Source organism: Rhinolophus ferrumequinum, chromosome 17, assembly GCF_004115265.2.
Source record: "Rhinolophus ferrumequinum isolate MPI-CBG mRhiFer1 chromosome 17, mRhiFer1_v1.p, whole genome shotgun sequence".
Taxonomy (NCBI): domain Eukaryota; kingdom Metazoa; phylum Chordata; class Mammalia; order Chiroptera; family Rhinolophidae; genus Rhinolophus; species Rhinolophus ferrumequinum.
The window spans coordinates 8,726,980-8,742,562 of record NC_046300.1 but is presented as its reverse complement, the minus strand read 5'-3'; the positions used below and the strand labels follow the sequence as shown (position 1 = coordinate 8,742,562).

General features: G+C 46.5%; 1 pseudogene; it reads right to left on the bottom strand.

The window, feature by feature from the left end:
- Window positions 1–4,855: 4,855 nt before the first annotated feature.
- Window positions 4,856–15,135, bottom strand: LOC117037124 (putative serine protease 42; annotated as a pseudogene).
- Window positions 15,136–15,583: the final 448 nt, after the last annotated feature.

Below are 15,583 nucleotides of genomic sequence, written 5' to 3'. Positions count from 1 at the left end.
TTATTCTACTTCCCTCACACCCATACGGGTTTCTCCTGATAATAACTCTCTTAATAAGTTACTTGAACATGATGAGTCTCTGTCTCAGAATTTGCTTGTAGGGGAATGATCCAGTGGGTGCTGGAGCTGGCTTCTACCAGCTTTACGAGAGCCAAGTGTTAATTTTCCGGAATTTTGTGAGCTGTGAAGTAGTCATTGTTAAAAGTTATATTATAAAACCTACAATTAAAGAAATTATATTAAAAACGAAGGTAATAAATACTCAAAATGTATCACTTCCTAATGATTTTACTGCATTCATTATAACCTGTGCTTTGAGGTTAAGTCTACTGTACCTGTAGGGCAGAAATTCTGTACACTTGTGTACATCTCTTCCCAACTCCACACTCACCAATGTCATGTTGGTAGCTTTTATACCGTGGAAGTATTTGTATCATGGAAATCTGCAAATGTTACAAACCAGAGTTTGCTTTTTCCCTACAGAGCTGCTTGTTAAATATTTTCAGGCTCACCATTAGAATGACCTAAGATATCAGGTCATTGCATAAGATGTTTATTATGGAAGGATGGGAGGGAACAGACATCGGGGCTAAACTAGAATGTGTCACATTAACCTACTTTTTTTAAACTGAGGCAAAATTTGCATGTAGTGAAATACACAGGCCTTAAGTGCATACTTTCACGTTTTAACAAATATATAGACCCATGTAACCACCACCTCAACCAAGATATAGAATATTTTAAAACCCCAGAAAGTGTCTTTGTATCCTCTCAAATCCATCCTAGGCAACCACCGATCACCTGCTTTGCCTATTTGGTCTTCATATAAATAGAATCAGAAAGTTGTACGCTTTTGAGTCTGGCTTCTTTCACTCGACACTTGTATGGTTTTTAAAATTTCATCCATGTTCTTGTGTATATCAGCAGTTTATTCTTTTTTATTGCCAAGTCATATTTCATTGATTATCATTTGTCTGTTGACATACGTTCGTGTTGTTCCCAGATTCTGATTATTGCAAATACAAGTCTTTGAGTGGACATTGTTGCTATGTTCTTCCAGGCTGTGGCTTTTATTTTCATTTTATTAACTATGTCTTTCAAGAGCAGAATATCTTCATTTTGACAAAATCCAATTCCTTTTGTTCTTGTATGATTCACAATTTTTGTGTTCTACATGAAGAATCTTTACCTACTCAAGGGTCACAGAGATTTTTCTTCTAAGTTTTTTCTAGAAGTTTTGCAAATTTAGGCTTTATATTTAGTTCTATAATCCATTTTGAGTTAATTTGTCTACATGATGATTGAAGCTCATATTTTTTTTGCATAGGAATGTCCCATTGTTCCAGCATCATTTATTAAGAAGACCATCCCTTCCCCATTGAATTATCTTGGCTCCTTGTTGAAATCAATTGGCCATACATGTGTGGATCTATCCCTGGACTCTCTATCCTGTTCAACTAATCCATATGTCTGTCCTTATGCCAATACCACATGGTCTTGATTACTTTATAGTAAATCTTGAAATCCAGGCATTCTTAGTTTTGGTTATTCTGGGCCCTTTCCATACACATTTGAGAATCAGCTTGTCAATTTCTACAAAAAACTCCAAGGTGAAAAACAAATTTGGAGGTGTAACACTATTAAATTTCAAGACTAACTATAAAGCTACAGTAACTAGGACACTATGAAGTTGGCATAAGCATATACAAATAGATAAGGAACTGAATAGATTCCAGAAATATATATACATATATATATGTATATACATATACATATATACGTATATATACGTGTATACATATATATACACACACACATATATATATACTCACTGTTGATTAATTTTTGATAAAGTACCAATGCAATTCAATGCATAAATAAATGTATTTTCAACAAATGGTATTGGAACTGGGTAAACATTAAAGATATGGAAAAACATACCTTGATCCCTATCTCACACCATGCCCAAAAATTAATTTGTAGACCATAGACCTAAATGTCAAAGCTAAAATTATGAAGATTATAGGAGGAAAAAAAAATCTTTGCAATCCTCAGTTAAAAAGTGAAAATGGCATATCACAGCTTTAGGACTGTAATCAGAATATATGAAGACTACTTACAAATCCGCAATAAAAAAGAAAAACATCCTAATTAAAAATGGGCAAAAGAATTGAAAAATACTTCACAAAAGCAGGTCTACATATAACCAATAGCACATAAAAAAGGTGCACAATATGTTTAGTTACAGGGAAATGAAAATTAAAACCTCAGTGAGATACCATGTCATACCTATCAGAATGGGGCAAATAAAAAGACCAAGTATCGATGGAAATGTGGGTCGACTGGAACTCTTATTTATTGCTGGTAGGCATGTAATATGGTGCCACCAATTTGGAAAACACTTTGGACATTTCTAATAAAGTTAAACATACATCTATTCTATGAGCCAGAAGTTCCAATCCTACGTTTATCCCAAAAAAAGTGAAAGTATATAGACACAAAAAGTCTTGTACTAAATGCTTATTAGCAGCTTTAGTCAAAATAGCCCCAAACTGGAAACAACTCAAATGTCCATCAACAGGAAAATGAACGTGGAATATTCCTGCAATGATTACTATCCAACAATAAAAAGGAATGAACTAATGATACACATAACATAGGTGAATCTCAAAACAATATGGGGAAGGTAAGAAGCCAGACACAAAAAAGCACTTCCTCTATGATTCCATTACTGAGCTTCAATAACATGCAAATCTGATCTGAGAGCAGCCAGAAAACGGGCACCTCTGGGAGGGAATAACCAGAAGACGGACACACAGAATATCCTGGACTGATGGAAATGTTCTCTATAATAATTTTGGTGGTGTTAACACGAGGTGTACATTTGTTAAAACTCATAAAATTTTACATAAACAGTGCTCATTTTACTGTCTAAATTATACCTCGATAAAGAAAATAATATAGAAATGCACTGAGAGATAATAGTCATTCATCAACATAAACTTTTAACCTTATCAATTTTTTTAAAAAGGAATTTAATCTTAATAAAAAATGACTTTAAAAACTTATATTCATACCAACCCAGAAATAAAGCCCCAGATGATACCAACTGAATTAGTTAGAATGAGATTTTCCATGAATAACTGAGCCCAAAGACAACAGTGGCTTAATTAAAAAAGGTTATATCTCTCTTGCCTGAAGAGCTGTGATGGCAGCCCTACAAATTCCAGGGAGCCAAGTATCTTCTAAATTTCTGTTCCATACGCTTAGATTGTTCCTCATGTCCCAGGATGGCTGCTCAAGCTCCAGTCACCATGTATACATTCCAGCCAGGAGAGAAGAAAGAGATGAAGAGGGACTTGTCCTTCCTCTAAGGACATTTTCCAAATTTCACATCCAACATTTCTGTTTATATTTTATTGGCCAGAACTTACACCACACTTCGATATGGGTTGCTTAGAAACGTAGTCTAAACACACATCAGCTATGTGCCCAGATAGAAAGAGATGAAAGGTGCCAGGAGAGATGACTATCAATCTTTACCCCAGTCCACTTCTTTATCCACCTAAATATTCACAAGCACCTTCTTCTCATACGCAAAACGCACCAATCCCCTCTTAAAAGAAGGCAACCTCAAATTTTCCTGAACAGGGAAGAAAATCCAGAGCAGAGAAGTGCTCTCTGCCTCACAACAAAGAGCTACTCTGGGACCACAGGGGAATGAGGTCAATGAGCCAGCACAGCCCTAGGAAGTACCCCAGCCTATCCTTTCCCTGGGCTTCAGGTCTGTTTTCCATGGCCTGGCCAATGCGATCTGGTACTCAAGGCTCTACCCACCTAGAGGGGGAGTGGCTAAAATGGGCAGACACAAGGTATTGGATGTAATACCCCAACCCCTCTTGTTTTTAGTCTCTCTGGCTTCCTCCTTCCCAGATGCAAGGGCTAGCAAACTCAGCTACAAAGCTCCCTGCAGAGATGCTGACAGCTATGAAGAGCACAGCAGCAAGACACAAGTGCTAACACCATCGGTGGAACTCACCTCAGGGTAGGCAAGGGCCCTCCCTCTCATCTCGGGGTTCGAAAGCATCATAAACATCTTTCTAAGGTAAATGTGAGATAAGTTCTCTTCAGTGTCCCCACACCCTAGACCAGTAGAGACACAGAACACACAAGTCACACTCCATTTATTCAGCTGACATCAGAAATCTCCGCACTCCTTACTGCCTCAACACAACTTGGGGTGAGCCTGGATGTGGCCACCAGGCCACTGAGGAAAGGGGTTCCAAGACTGGGTTGACGCAGGAGGGTTCGTGTGGCAGAAGCTGACCACTCACAGAAGGATCCACACTGGGGTGCAGGGGAACTTCTCCCCACCCCAGACAACTGAGTCAGGTGGAAACCCCGGGTCTCACACCACAGCAGGGACCGGGCAACGCCTCATCCACTCACTCTGGACGACACCACGCTGACTGGTTTGACAAAGTGTCACGTGAGAGCCTGAAACCACCCAGGTCTAATGCTCTTCACCACTGATGTCATCTGTTCTTTGGTAGACGTTCTCCAAGATGTCCATGAGGCACCATCTCCACCTGGCAGGTCAGCTGGCCCTCTAGCTGGAATGGTTTCACCTCTCCATCCGGGCAGGTAGAGCACAGCCAAGGTGTGAGTGTGGCCAAGGCAGGTGACTGGAGCACCAGGCTGGGGCACTTTGGGGCTCCAGTCTTGCTTCTACTCTCTATTGTGTGGCTCTCCACAGGGTCGGTGGGTCCCAACGGGAATGTGAGGAAGGGCACGGAGGAGTGGGCGGTGGGAGGAGAGGCCTACTGAGGGACTCAGAACAGGAGGGCCGCGGTGATCACGGAGTTGCCAGGATGCCCAGGGGCAGCACCAGACACAGGGGTAGGAGGAGGAATACCACTGGATACGAGGAGGTAGCCTGGTTCACCACTGCGACTATTCACTTACTACAGACGGCAACAGGCAACATCTGTGTAAATCCCAGGAATGTTTGTATGACCACAGCCGATGCCCCAGCTCACAATCCCCACCTGGACGTCTCATTATATTCACAGACCATGGGCCCCCCAGAACCTCCCTGGAGAAAGAGAAAGAAACAAACTGCAGAACTGGGAGAGTATCCACGTCAGAGCAAACTGATCGCACAGCACTGGGGAAACAGGCGCATGTGGGCCTTCCCCAGACTCCCACCAAGTGCAGGTTTCTGTGAGTAAGAGAACTGAGAATTGAAAAGTTAATGGGAAAACTTTAATATCCTCCAAGGATATTATGACTGGTTGTTTCCCAAACCACAGTGGTTGTTAAACATTTTGAGTATTACCTCTGTATAACAACCCCCTAAATCCTTTCATCTAGCCTAAAGTTTCTCTAGAGGGCCAAACCCAGACAGCCAGCTCCATTCCCATATTTTAAGCTCCACTCCCAGACACCCCATACACACCCCACCTCACACAGAACCCTTTATGTCCTTTGAAGAGTTGGTGGCCTGCTCTGGTGGCCCCACCACCAACCAGCTCAACCGGAAATGCTCACCCTCTCCCTCACCCCCACCCTCACAGGCAGTCAGTCACCAAGAACCGAGGATTCAACCTAAACATACCTCCTTCCCCCGCCCCACTGCCCCAGGTCCTGCTCAGGCCTCAGCATCCTTGCCTAGCCGATAGTCCTGCCTGGACAGTATTTAGAAACTTGGCACAGCATGCCAGGCACCCATATGCTGACTCCAACCCCCTTCTCTAACCATAGTCACCAGCCCATTGCCCCAGACCTGTGCAACGTTCCCTAAACATAACCAGCTCCCTCAGACCTCTGAGCTGCTCTACATGCTGTTCCTTCTCTGTACAATGCTCTTCTCCTCTTTCTAAGAAATCCAAATACTCATCCTCTAAGACCCGGCTCAAATACCGGCTCCTTAGGAAGGCAGCTTGGTGCAGAGAGCAGACTGTGGGCCCAGGAGTCCTGTAGACTCACGGGGGGACCCTGAACCAACGTCTTCAGACCTCACATCTGTAGAATAGGTATGATGTCTATGCTGCAGGGTTGTGATGTAGGTTAACTGAGCTAATATGGATACTGCTCGTACTGGCACAGCAGGTGCCACATAGGAGGAACTCAGTGAAATGAACTTATATTAGCATTGCCCGCCCCCACTTTCCCACACCCTGGAATCTCCCCAGGCAGCAAGGGCTGCTCCCTTTTGAAGGGACAGGCCAGGCCAGCTCAGGGGAGCCATGAGGGGCTCTCCTCATGAATCTCCTTAACTCAGGGGATGAAAGGAGGAGGAGGTAAATAACCTAGGCCTTGCCACTTGGGAATGAGGACAGCACCTTAATGCAGAGGTAGAAAAGGGTCCATGAATTTACCTGACAAGAGTCTTTTCCTGTACCTATGTATCCACAGATCATCCCTTCCAGAACCACTTTCTTCCTCGATGCCAGGGCCTTCTGGACCACCTCATTACATCCTTCATTGTAAATGATGTCGACCTTCTGGAGAACATGTGAAAAAACTTCGCCACCTACAAGCAAAGAAACTCAGCAGTGGGTGGACCTGCACAGGTGGACAGGAAGCCCCCCACACATCTGGAATCCCCCTTGAAAAAGGCAGGACCTTGGGTATGTCACCATTTGACACGAGAGGAAAGAGAGGCCCAAAGTTGACAGGGGGAGAAGAGAAGGGAAGAGCCAAAACCAAGACAGGAGAAGGAAGAACAGATCAGGACAGGAAGAGGCGAGGCCTTACCAGCCGCCTGAGAAGTGATAACCAAGTATCTGTCACTCTGAGTATCAATAATAGTGACAGGTGGCCTGTGCATCAGTAAAGTGTCTTTACGTTAGAGCAGGATCACAGACTCTCAGACAGGAAGTGCCCCAAAGGTACCAAACCCAGTCTCTCCCCAGGGATAGGAGGCCCTACAGCCTCACCTGGCTCTGCCTAACCCCCCAAGAACAGGGAGCTCCTACCCACCACGGGAGGTACTTCCAGTGAGGGACAGTTCTGACTGGCAGACAGCTCTTCACAGCCTGAGCAGAAATCCCTCCTGGATAGAACTCCATAGCGTCTGGCTCTGTCCCCAAGGAACCTAAATATATCTGCAAATCAGCCAGGCACAGTCCCCCCCCCACAAATCTGCAGAAGGAGACTTCACCCATGTAATTCTTCCTCTCCTGATTGCAGCTCCAGTCCCCAGAACTGGTACCTTTCATCAAATATGTGTGTTGCAACAAAAGACTTTAACCAATTTCTGGGCTCAAGCCAATCAGGGACCATTATCCTGGCTGCTGCTAAACTGCTGCCCATCTTACCCACCTGCCATGCAGTCCGCCTCCCTGTCTCTCCTTTTAGCCTTCTTGCCTAGTCCAGGGACAAGGCTACCTCCCTCTGCCCAAGTTTGCTTCCTGTCTCACAGTCTCACCATACTGTTTTCTGCCCCATCCGGTCACCCAGCACCTAGTCCCAGCTTCCACCTCGAGAGTCTTCATATAGGCTGGATGGCCACCGTGAAATTTACAGGGTAGAGAAGCCGAAGAAGGGCAAGATCATTTCGAATGGTTCCAGTTGCTGAGAACCGAGGGTGGACAATGACTTTTTAGATAGGGACCACCACACTCATGACTTCCTTAAGGATACTCCCATCACCCACCTTGACAGTGTAATGGAGACGGCTGTGGGACAGAAAACATGTCCCTCCTAAAGACCCTAGGAAGCATCCCTTGTGCCTTCCCCACACATTTCAGGTGTTTCGCAATCGGGCCCCAACCTCCCTCACCACTCTCTCTACCACTATTCACCAAACCCCCCACCCCCTTAAGGACTCTGAAAATTGGTCGGCTCGCCCAAACAATTGACTGTGTTCACCAAACTAGTGTTCCTAAGAACAGGACTACCGATGCAGAACCCCTCCCATTTGTGTCATATGTGCTTTGGTTTGGTTTGGGTTGGGTTTGGTTTCTGCCAACCTGCCAGCGCAACAGAATGTATCAGGTGTCTGAGGAAGGCAGGACCAGCTCCAGAACTCGCACATCTCCACTTGCAACTTCTCACCTTAAAATGCAGTGGGCTGCAGTCAGCACCCACTGCTGTGTGATGAGGGAGCCTCCACACACGTGTCTGTCACCGAGCCTCAGGCTCACCTGCCAGGGCCACTCTCCTTCTTCGACATCGTCTCCTCCCAAGATTTTCATGAGCACTCGGCCACACACTGGGGTGAAGACAGTGTAGGAAGAAGAACCTCAAAGAAACAGGCCCTATCTCCCGTGAGCCCCCAGCTTCCCAGGACAGGAACAGGTGCCCCTCAGGCGCCAAGAAGGCCATGTCCTCTTAGACTACAGAGCAGTGCTGCAGAGTCCCCAGGCCATGTACCCTCAGACCTCCCAAGGCCAAACCGTGTCCTCTTCAGATTCCACAAGCAGGGCTGTATTCATTCAGACCCTGGAGGGCAGAGCCTGGTCCCCCACAAACTCCCAGGGAGCCCTGGGTCCCACTCTGGCGCCTCAGCCCTCTCTTGGTTACTCTAAACACAAAGAGTCACCTGGGAGAAAACCCCCCACATCGAAGTCGACCTTAGCCTCAGAGGGTTTGGGGGCCCCAGAGGGTCCTGGAACCCCTGCAGGGGGCGGCTTCCACAGGCTGGCCCCAGGGTCCTCAAGGCCGCCAACTGAGTGGGTTGGAGACAGTGAGGGCAGCGCCAACCCACCCTGCGCCCCCTCTCCACCCACCCGAGCCTCACGGAGCAGTGGCTGAAGGAACAGGAGCCAGACCAGGAGGCCCAGGCAGCGGCCACCGCTGCGGGAACTGCCCAGGGATGCCATGGGTACCGCCAGTGGTCTCAGCCCTGTTGGGCACCCTCTCGCAGCCTGGAGGCAAACAGGGAACTGCAGAGTCGTCTAAAGGGCGCTGCAAGTTCCCTTGCTTGAGTGGGAAATGTGGCACAGTGGATTTCACTCAGATCCTCCCTTCACACTGTGTCCAGCCAGAGCCCTGCTCAGGACCTCGGGATTAGGGTACTTCTGAAGAAACTGTCCTTGATAGGGACCTCTCCATTTAGAGTAGGCACTTCAAAGGCGGGTGCTTCCTGATGTTCCCGCCCCTTCTGTGTGGTACCTGGCCTGGAGCTGGTGAGGATAGCTGTCTGGGGATTAGCTGAGAAACACTTCATCCTCCAGTGTCCACATTTGCTACAATATATTATGTAAGACATCTTGGTTTGCAATGAAAAAAATTATAAAACATGCAAAGAAACAGGAAAGTTTGACCAGTACATAGGAAAAGGAGCAGAAGATAGAAGCTGTCTTTGAGGGCCCCATGTCTTTGAGGGCACATAGTAGACAAAGACTTCCAAATAGCTATTTTAATTGTGTTCAAGGAAGTGAAAAAAATTATATACTCGTATGTGTGCCTGTGTGCCTGTGGGTGTACACATCTCAATTGATGAAAGAAAAAAAATTGACAAAATTTAACACCCTTTCATGATAAAAAAATTCAGTGAACTAGGAATAGAAACTTCCTCAATATGATAAAGGCCATATGTGAAAAACCCAGAGTGAACATCATACTCAATGAGGAAAAACTAAAAGATTTTCCCTAAGATCAGGAAAAAACGAGGATATCTGTTTTCACCGCTTCTATTCAACATAGTAGTGAAAGTTCCAGCCAAAGCAATTAGGCAAGAAAAAGAAATAAAGGCATTTAAATTGGAAAGGAAGAAATCAAATTATCTCTGTTCACAGGACATGATCTTTTGTGTAGAAAACACTAAAGATTCCACACTCAAAAGTAAAAACCTATTAGAGATAATAAACAAATTCAGAAAAGATGCAAGATACAAAATCAACACGCAAATACCTGTCGGATTCCTATACACTAACAGTGAATCAAAAAGTAAATTAAGAAAACAACCCCATTTACAATAGCATCAAAAAAATAAAATACTTAGGAATTAATTTAACCAAGGAGGTGAAAGACCCATACGCTGAAAACTTTAAAACATTGTTTAAGAATATTAAAAAAGACTTAAGTAAATGGAAAGACATCCTATGTTCATGGACTGGAAGACTTAATATTGCTGAAAAATTAAGATTCAATGCAGTCCCTATCAAAATCTCAATGACTTTTTTGTTTGCAGAAATAGAAAAATCTATTCTAAAATTCATATGAAATCTCAAGGACCCCAAATAGCCAAAACAATCTTGAAAAAAGAGAATAAAGTTGGAAGACTCACAATTTCTGATTTCAAAACTTACTACAAAGCTACAGTAACCAAAACATGGTGGTACTGGCATAGGACAGACCAATGGAATAGAATAGAGAAACCAAGGGAAAAAAAAAAAAACCTCACATATATAGTCAAATGGTTTTCAACAAGAGTGCTAAGAATATTCAATGGGGAAAGAAAAGTATTTTCAACAAAGTGTTCTGGGAAGACTGGATATCCACATGCAAAAGAATGAAGTTGGACCCTTACCTTACACAATATAGAAAATTTAACTCAAAATGGGTCAAAGACCTCAATATAAGAGCTAAAACTATAAAACTCTTAGAAGAAAACATAATGAGAATATATTCATTACACTGGCTTTGGCAGTGATTTCTTAGATATGACCCCAAAAGTACAGGCACAAAAGAAAAACATAGATAAATTGGACTTCATCAAAATTAATAACTTTTGTGCTGTAAAGGACACTATCGATGAGTGAAAGATAATCAACAGAATGGGAAAAAATACTTGCAAATCATATATCTGATAAGGGATTCACATCCAGAATGTACAAAGAACTACTACTCAACAACAATGAAAAAGATTTTTTAAAGGACAAAGAAATTGAATAGACATTTTTCCAAACAAGATACACAAATGGCCAATAAGCACATGAAAAGATGCCCAACATCACTAATCATTAGGAAAATGCAAATCAAAACCACAGTAAGATGCTACTTTACACCCATTATGATGGCTAAAAACAAACAGAAAACCAAAAAACAACAACACAGAAAATAACAAGTGTTGGTTAGGATGTGAAGAAATTGAAACCCTGTGCATTGCTGGTGGGAATTTAAAATAATGCAGCCACTGTGGAAAACAATATGTCAAGTCCTCAAGAAGTTAACTATAGAATTGCTATATGACCCAGAAATTATACTTCTAGGTATATACCCAAAAGAATTGAAAGGAGGGACTCAAAACGACATTTGTACACCCATGTCCATATCCTCAAAACCTGTGACTATATTACCTTACACAGTAAAAGGGACTTTGCAGATGTAATTAACGTTAAGGACCTTGAATGAGGACATTATCCTGGACTATCTGAGTGAGGACAATATAATCACACAAATCCTTAAAAGTGAAGAGCTTTTCTTGGCTGTAATCAGAGAGAGCTGTGACTGTGGAATAAGGATCAGAGACATGCAACACAACTGGCTTTGAAGATGGAAGAAGAGGGACCACAAACCGAGAAAGGCAGGTAATCTCTAGGAGCTAGGAAAAGCAAGAAAACAGATTCTTCTCTAGACCTCCAGAAGGAATGGGCCCTGCTGACACCTTGATTTTAGCCCTCTAAGTCTCATTTCAGACTTGTAGAAGGCATACGATTAAGTGAAAAAAGAAGAACAATGTACACAGTATGATCCCATTTGGATAGTAGCGAAAGCTCATGCTGTATTCATAGCTGTGTATCTACATGCGGGGACCCAATAAATGACAGATGCCTTAAGGCGGTTGCCACCCCGGCAAAGAGTCCTCTTCCCTGTGACTCCCCATCTCCATTGGGTACCTACAGGTCTCTGAGAGGTGAAACCACCCCATTGCCCAACTGTACAGATATTCACCATTATCCCATCCAAGGTCATAACTGTTGGGTCAGGGATAGCAGGCAACCCAGTGCTAGCCAGTGAGATTTAGGAAAGGTCTTCTAGGACCTCAGAAGAGGCCTCCTCATTCTTCGCAAGAAGCTTCCAACAGCAACCCTGCTCCCATCCCCCTGAGAGTAAATGGAAACAGGTGGGCTCACTGGGCTAGTGCAGACCCCCTGCAAGTCCACAGGAGACAGCCTCTGACATTACTGACCCTGAGGATGGCAGAGCACAAAGTGAAATAGGGCCCTGGGTGTACCTGAAGCCAACGGACCTACGCATTCTTGAGGGACAGCCCTCCACTAGTCTTCTTTACACTCAGAGCCACTTAACATCAGTGTTCTGTTCCTTGCCACAGAGCATCTTCTGATCGCCACAAGCATTCATTAGACTTCCCCTTCTGCAATCTGGGTATGACCCTCCCAGGCCCCACGTCCACAGCCAGGCCGTCAGGACACCAAGCTTTCTGCCCCTGACCCCAGGGAGGACAGCAAAATTACATAATGGAGACACCTCTCATTGAGGCTCTTTTGAAAACTTAAACTCTCATCTTTATAAGGGGAGGGGAAGAAAGTGGGGGGAAGACAGGGGAGGTAGAAGGGAGAAAGGGAGGCAGAAAAGGCAGGGGAAGGAGGGAACTGGAAGGGAGGAGTGAGAAAGGCAGAGGAGAAAAGGAAGGGAAGAGGGAAAGAGGAAGGCGGGAGGGGACAGCAGGGAGGCAAGGAGAAGGGAAGCAGAGGGAGAGGGGGAAAGAAAAGAAGAAACCGAGTTATGTTTAGTCTGGAATATACAAAATGCATCCTTTGTGGAAGGTATAACTGCCTTCTAAAATAAATCCAAATGAACTAACTGAAAAATTTAAAAAAGAATAAGCTAAGAGGGCTGAGGGAAAAGATCAATATACAAAATCAATAACTTTGTGTTCTGCAGCAATAACAAATTAGAACATACAATAGGAAAAAACATATTCTATTAACGATAGCCACACACATTTTAAAACTGCCTAGGATGGCATGGGGCTTTGCACTATCGGCCTGGGTTCCTCTCACCCTTTCTTATCACTCTCCTCACGCGCTGGCCTCCTTGATGCCTCACTGGCTCCTGCCTCCGGTCTTTGCACTGGCTGGTCCCTCGGCCCCCCGATATCCACACAGCTCATTTCCTCACCCCGAGGGTCAGCAAACATCTTCTGTAGAGGCCAGATAGCAACTCTCTTAGGCTTGGAGGGCCAAGAGACAAAATCAAGAATATTATGTAGGTACTTATCTAACAAGAGAGTACACAAGTTTCTACACAATGGTTATTGATGAAATTTGAAATAAAATAAGAACTGAGTACTTTTTGTTGTTGCTGTTTGTAATACAGGTCAACTAAGGACAAGAATGGAATTCTTTTAGGGGGATAACGTGAAAGTTAGTGTTCCCGATCATAGAATTGATTGCAAATGCTCTTCTGTAAAAAACCATTCTCAGCTAAGAAATGGTGGACCAGATGCGGTCTATACTCAGATGTCACCTGCTCAGTAAGGCTGTCCCAGGACACGCTCTCAGAAATTGTGCCCCCACCCCCACTCTCATCCTCTTAATCCCTCTCATCCTCCTCTAATTTTCTTTGTAGTACTTCGACAAACTTTCTTTGTAGTACAATCCGACAAACTATATCTTTTACTCACATATAGGTTTGGCTGTCTTCCCCTACCATATGTAAACTTTATGTGGGTGAGGTTTTTGTCTTCTGTATTCCCAGAATCTGGAACATGTCTAGCACACAGTAGGCACTCAATAAACATTTGTTGAATGAATGGATGAACTGTACTGAAGAGAGAATGTGTTAATACCTATAAGCGCTTAGAGAGTTGCCTAGCACAGAAAGTATCCGTCACTATTATTCTTACTTTCAGGAGGGGCTGCAAGCATCTGGAAGGTACAGGCCCCCAGAGAGGACAAACAAAATCTGCCAACCACCAGACAGGCCCAGCGCCTACCTCCCTGCCCGCTGCATCTCCTACCTCCCCAACCCTGTCCCAGGAAGCCCAGGGCTTGATGATCCCTGGACCCTCAGCTCCCAACGCCTCCTCCTGCCCTCTGGAAATCACTGTTCCTCGGGTCCACCTGCTCTCCTTCACTGGTCCCCTCTCTAATCCCAAGCAGCCCCATCCCACGGTGGAGGAAATGCGAAGGGAGAAGTTGAGCGGTTTGCCAGAATCACAAGAGGCAAGAGTAAAGCGGGCCCTGGGCAGGGCTGAGGAGAAGCGACCCAGGGCACACAACACAGCAGACAGAAAAATGGACAGATTTTTGGACGAGCCAGCCGCTGAACTGGGACTAGAAACCAGAGCCCCTCCTCTCTGCTGACTTCTCCGCAAGGCCAGGCGTCAGGGGCTCACTCAGGAGCCGGCTCCCGCCCCCTGGCCCAGGGCCAGCCGTCGTCCCCGTGAGGTCAGCCACGGGCCCGCGATTTCGGGGAAATACCAGCTCCTGATTAAAACCAGGCGGTGGTCAGGCCCCTGCTGCTTTCCCAGTAGAATCTAGGGTGTTTGTTCCGAGAGGAACAAGAGTGGGCAGGGCCTGGCCAGGGCCACGAAGGCGGGAGGCTTGAGCTGCAGTACCTGCTCGTGGGTCCGGGCGTCCCGGGCAACCGGGGGTCGGGGAGAAGAAGGGGAGATCGCGAGCTTTTGGTAACGGCAGCCTGTGGGGGCAACGGCCACCCAGCACACGGTGCTGAGCCCACAGGGGAGAGGTCGCGCGGGCTGTGGCTTGGAAACCGTGCGGGGGCAGGCAGGAGAGCCTTCACCGGGACCCCCACCCGGTACCGAACTCGGAAACCAAGCACTGGGCGGAGCCTACGAGAAAGCCGGCGGGGGCGAAAGCCCGCCCCTTCCGGGGTGGGCAGCCCCCAGCCCCAGTCCCTCCGGAGCTGCCCGCCCACCCACCAGTCCTGGAGCCCCAGCGCAGTGCCCTGCAAGGGGGCGCCCGAGGGCAGTCCTCGCGACTCAGCCCCGGGCCGCGCGGCCGCCGGCATCTGGAGCGAGTTAGGCCTGGGCGGCCTGGCGGGCGGCAGCGTGAGCTCATCCCGACCCGCCCCGTTGCGGTTTCCCGGCGCGGCAAGGGGAACGGAGCACAGAAGCGCCGCGGCGGGCCGGCTGGGGGTGCGCGGCGGGAGCAGCGCCTCCTCCCGGGATGTGGGTGTGAGCGGAGAAGCGGCAGTGTGTGTGTCACTGGCGTGTTGCCCAGTACAGGCTGAGTCCTGGAAGCCGGCCGCCAGCATGTGTCGCTGTGTGTCATATTGTGTCGCGGCTTGTGAGGGTGTGTGCGTCTCCATGGGGAAAATACTGCGTGTAGTAAGTTGCACACATCCAAGCACATATTTCTCATTTTACAGAAAAGAAGGCCAAGTACAGAAGAGGGCTAGGGCCAACCCGGTGGCACACGGCTGGGATTCCTGGCTCCCAGCCCCTGAGCCTGTGTCCTCACGAGTGCAGACACTCAGAGCAGAGCAGGTGGGGATGGAGATCACTGAACCCTGCGTCTTGGGGCTCTGGCTCCCTGCAGTGGGCCCTGAGAGGGCTGTCCAGGGTATGAAGGGTCTCCGAGGCCCCAGGACGCCCAGGGCCAGGCGCCAGAGTGGCGACATGGCACTGTGGGCATCACCAGGCATGGAGTGGGGAGCTGCGGCTGGAGCTGATGCCTCAGTGTACCCAAGCCACCCATCAGGC